This window comes from Arachis hypogaea, chromosome 13 (genome assembly GCF_003086295.3).
Source record: "Arachis hypogaea cultivar Tifrunner chromosome 13, arahy.Tifrunner.gnm2.J5K5, whole genome shotgun sequence".
NCBI lineage: Eukaryota > Viridiplantae > Streptophyta > Magnoliopsida > Fabales > Fabaceae > Arachis > Arachis hypogaea.
In genome coordinates, this window is record NC_092048.1 from 107,200,831 (window position 1) to 107,205,390 (window position 4,560).

The 4,560-nt window shown below is 36.9% G+C and overlaps 1 non-coding gene across 1 annotated transcript; it reads right to left on the bottom strand.

Annotated features, from left to right (window-relative positions):
• Nucleotides 1-2,235: 2,235 nt before the first annotated feature.
• LOC112739327 (small nucleolar RNA R71) lies at nt 2,236-2,343 on the bottom strand. Its single transcript, XR_003170261.1, has one exon. It is a non-coding gene; the product is annotated as a small nucleolar RNA R71 (small nucleolar RNA).
• Nucleotides 2,344-4,560: the final 2,217 nt, after the last annotated feature.

Here is a 4,560-nt window from a genome sequence, read left to right on the forward strand (position 1 = left end):
TCAAAAATATATTTTTCTTCAAAATTTTTAAGAATGAATTCTAGTGTTTCATGAAGCATGTTGAAGCCTGACTAGCTATAAAGCCATGTCTAAATTCTTTTGGACTGCGGCTTCCAAACCATCAGCAGAGAGGCAAGTTACTTTGATAAGTAATGAGCAGTATATTCTCTGATGTTATATGCTAAAGCTTGGCTGGCTATTAAGCCATGCCTAACCCTCAGATTGGAGCTTTAGACTAAGAATGCTAGATTCCTGGAATTCATATTAAAAATTTTGGAATCCTTATTTTTGTTTTTCAAATAATTTTCAAAAAAATACAAAAAAATTAGAAATCATAAAAATCAAAAATATTTTTTGTGTTTCTTGTTTGAGTCTTGAGTTATGTTATAAGTTTAGTGTCAATTGCATGTTCATCTTGCATTTTTCGAAAAAATTCATGCATTCATAGTGTTCTTCATGATCTTCAAGTTGTTCTTGGTAAGTCTTCTTGTTTGATCTTTGCATTTGCATGTTTTGTGTCTTTTCTTGTTTTTCATATGCATTCCTGAATTCTTTATGTCTAAGCATTAAAGAATTCTAAGTTTAGTGTCTTGCATGTTTTCTTTGCATTAAAAATTTTTCAAAAATGTGTTCTTGATGTTCATCATGATCTTCATAGTGTTCTTGGTGTTCATCTTGACATTCATAGCATTCTTGCATGCATTCATTGTCTCGATCCATAACTTTCATGCATTGCATCATTTTTCTTGTTTTTCTCTCTCATCATAAAAATTCAAAAATCAAAAAAATATCTTTCCCTTTTTCTCTCTTAAAATTTCGAAAATTAGATTTGAATTTTTCAAAAATTTTTAAAATCTAGTTGTTTTTGAGTCAAATCAAATTTTCAATTTAAAAAAAATCTTATCTTTTTCAAAAATCAAATCTTTTTTCAATTTTTTTTTAGTTATTTTCGAAAATTTCAAAAATCTTTTTCTTAATTTTACATCATATTTTCGAAAATAACATCATCAATTAATGTTTTGATTCAAAAATTTCAAGTTTGTTACTTACTTGTTAAGAAAGATTCAAACTTTAAGTTCTAGAATCATATCTTGTGATTTCTTGTGAATCAAGTCATTAATTGAGATTTTAAAAATCAAATCTTTTTCAAAAACTAATTTCTATCATATCTTTTCAAAAATATCTTCTTATCTTACCTTTTTCAAAAAAGTGATTGAAAAATATCTTTTCTAACTTCCTAACTTCTTATCTTTTCAAAATTTGTTTCAACTAACTAACTAACTTTTTGTTTGTTTCTTACCTTTTTCAAAACTACCTAACTAACTCTCTCTCTCTCTCTAATTTTTGAAAAAATCTTCCCTCTTTTTCAAAATTTCTTTTTAATTAGACTAATTATTTTATTTTTTATTTGAATTTTCGAAAAACTACTAACCTTTTTCAAAAACTATTTTCGAAAATCACTAACTCTTTTTCAAAAATTATTTTCGAAAATTCTCTCCTCCTCTCATTCCCTTCTATTTATTTATTCATCTACTAACACTTCTCTTCATCTCACATCTCTGCTCCTATCATCACCTTTGTGTTTGGATTCTTCATTCTTCTTCACCCCTATTCCTTTTCTTCTTCTACTAACAATAAGGAACCTCTTTACTGTGACATAGAGGATTCCTCTTCTTTTCTTTTTCTCTTTTCTTTATTATGAGCAGGGACAAAGAAAAAGGCATTCTTGTTGAAGCTGATCCAGAACCTGAAAGGACTCTGAAGAGAAAACTAAGAGAAGCTAAATTACAACAATCCAGAGACAACCTTATTGAAAATTTCGAACAAGTAAAGGAGATGGCAGCTGAACCCAACAACAATAATGCAAGGAGAATGCTTGGTGGCTTTACTGCACCTAATTCCAATTTACATGGAAGAAGCATCTCCATTCCTACCATTGGAGCAAACAATTTTGAGCTAAAACCTCAGCTAGTTTCTCTGATGCAGCAGAACTGCAAGTTTCATGGACTTCCATCTGAAGATCCTTTTCAGTTCTTAACTGAATTCTTGCAGATCTGTGATACTGTTAAGACTAATGGAGTAGATCCTAAAGTCTATAGGCTCATGCTTTTCCCTTTTGCTGTAAGAGACAGAGCTAGAATATGGTTGGACTCTCAACCCAAAGACAGCCTGAACTCTTGGGATAAGCTGGTCACGGCTTTCTTAGCCAAGTTCTTTCCTCCTCAAAAGCTGAGCAAGCTTAGAGCTAATGTTCAAACCTTCAGACAGAAAGAAGGTGAATCCCTCTATGAAGCTTGGGAAAGATACAAGCAGCTGACCAAAAAGTGTCCTTCTGACATGCTTTCAGAATGGACCATCCTGGATATATTCTATGATGGTTTATCTGAGCTATCAAAGATGTCATTGGATACTTCTGCAGGTGGATCCATTCACCTAAAGAAAATGCCTGCAGAAGCTCAAGAACTCATTGACATGGTTGCTAATAACCAGTTCATGTACACTTCTGAGAGGAATCCTGCGAATAATGGGACGTCTATGAAGAAGGGAGTTCTTGAAATTGATACTCTAAATGCCATATTGGCTCAGAATAAAATATTGACTCAGCAAGTCAATATGATTTCTCAGAGTCTGAATGGAATGTAAGCTGTATCCAACAGTACTCAAGAGGCACCTTCTGAAGAAGAGGCCTATGATCCTGAAAACCCTGCAATAGCAGAGGTGAATTACTTAGGTGAACCTTATGGAAACATCTATAATCCATCATGGAGAAATCATCCAAATCTCTCATGGAAGGATCAACAAAAGCCTCAACAAGGCTTTAATAATGGTGGAAGATACAGGTTTAGCAACAGTAAGCCTTTTCCATCATCCACTCAGCAACAGACAGAGAACTATGAACAAAATACCTCTAATTTAGCAAACTTAGTCTCTGATCTATCCAAGGCCACTATAAGTTTCATGAATGAAACAAGGTCCTCCATTAGAAATTTGGAAGCACAAGTAGGCCAGCTGAGTAAAAGGATCACTGAAATCCCTCCTAGTACTCTCCCAAGCAATACAGAAGAAAATCCAAAAGGAGAGTGCAAGGCCATTGACATCACCAAAATGGCCGAACCTGTAAGGGTGGGAGAGGACGTGAATCCCAGTGAGGAAGACCTCCTGGGACGTCCAGTGACCAATAAGGAGCTTTCCCCTGAGGAACCAAAGGACTCTGAGGCTCAACTAGAGACCATAGAGATTCCATTGAACCTCCTTATGCCATTCATGAGCTCTGATGAGTATTCCTCTTCTGAAGAGAATGAGGATATTACAGAAGAGCAAGCTGCCAAGTTTCTTGGTGCAATCATGAAGCTAAATGCCAAATTATTTGGTATTGAAACTTGGGAAGATGAACCTCCCTTGTTCACTAATGAACTAAGTGATCTGGATCAACTGACATTGCCTCAGAAGAGACAGGATCCTGGAAAGTTTATAATACCTTGTACCATAGGCACCATGATCTTTAAGGCTCTGTGTGACCTTGGTTCAGGAATAAACCTTATGCCCCTCTCTGTAATAGAGAAACTGGGAATCTATGGGGTGCAAGCTGCTAAAATCTCATTAGAGATGGCAGACAATTCAAGAAAACATGCTTATGGACAAGTAGAGGACGTGTTAGTAAAGGTTGAAGGCCTTTACATCCCTGCTGATTTCATAGTCCTGGATACTGAAAAGGAAGAGGATGAATCCATCATCCTAGGAAGACCTTTCCTAGCCACAGCAAGAGCTGTGATTGATGTGGATAGAGGAGAATTGATCCTTCAATTAAATAAGGACAACCTTGTGTTTACAACTCAAGGATCTCTCTCTGCATCCATGGAGAGGAAGCAGAAAAAGCTTCTCTCAAAGCAGAGTCAACCAAAGCCCCCACAGTCAAACTCTAAGTTTGGTGTCAAACCCCCATATCCAAACTCTAAGTTTGCTGTTGGGAGGTCTCAACAAAGCTCTGCACATCTGTGAGGCTCCATGAGAGCCCACTGTCAAGCTATTGACATTAAAGAAGCACTTGTTGGGAGGCAACCCAATGTTTATTTATCTAATTTTATTTTTGTTTTTCATGTTTTCTTAGGTTCATGATCATGTGGAGTCACAAAATAAACGAAAAATTTAGAAACAGAATCAAAAACAGAGGAAGAAAAATCACACCCTGGAGGAAGCACCTATCTGGCGTTCAACGCCAGAACAGAGCATGGTTCTGGCGCTGAACGCCCAAAATGGGCAGTATCTGGGCGCTGAACGCCCAAAATGGGCAGCATCTGGGCGCTGAACGCCAGAATTGCACCCTGGAGAAGAGCTGGCGCTGAACGCCCAGAACAAGCATGGTTCTAGCGTTCATCGCCAGAAATGGGCAACAAATGGGCGTTGAACGCCCAAAATGGGCACCAACCTGGCGCTGAACACCCAGAGTTGTGTGCAAGGGCATTTTACATGCCTAATTTGGTGCAAGGTTGTAAATCCTTGAACACCTCAGGATCTGTGGACCCCATAGGATCATCTCAGGATCTGTGGACCCCACAGGAT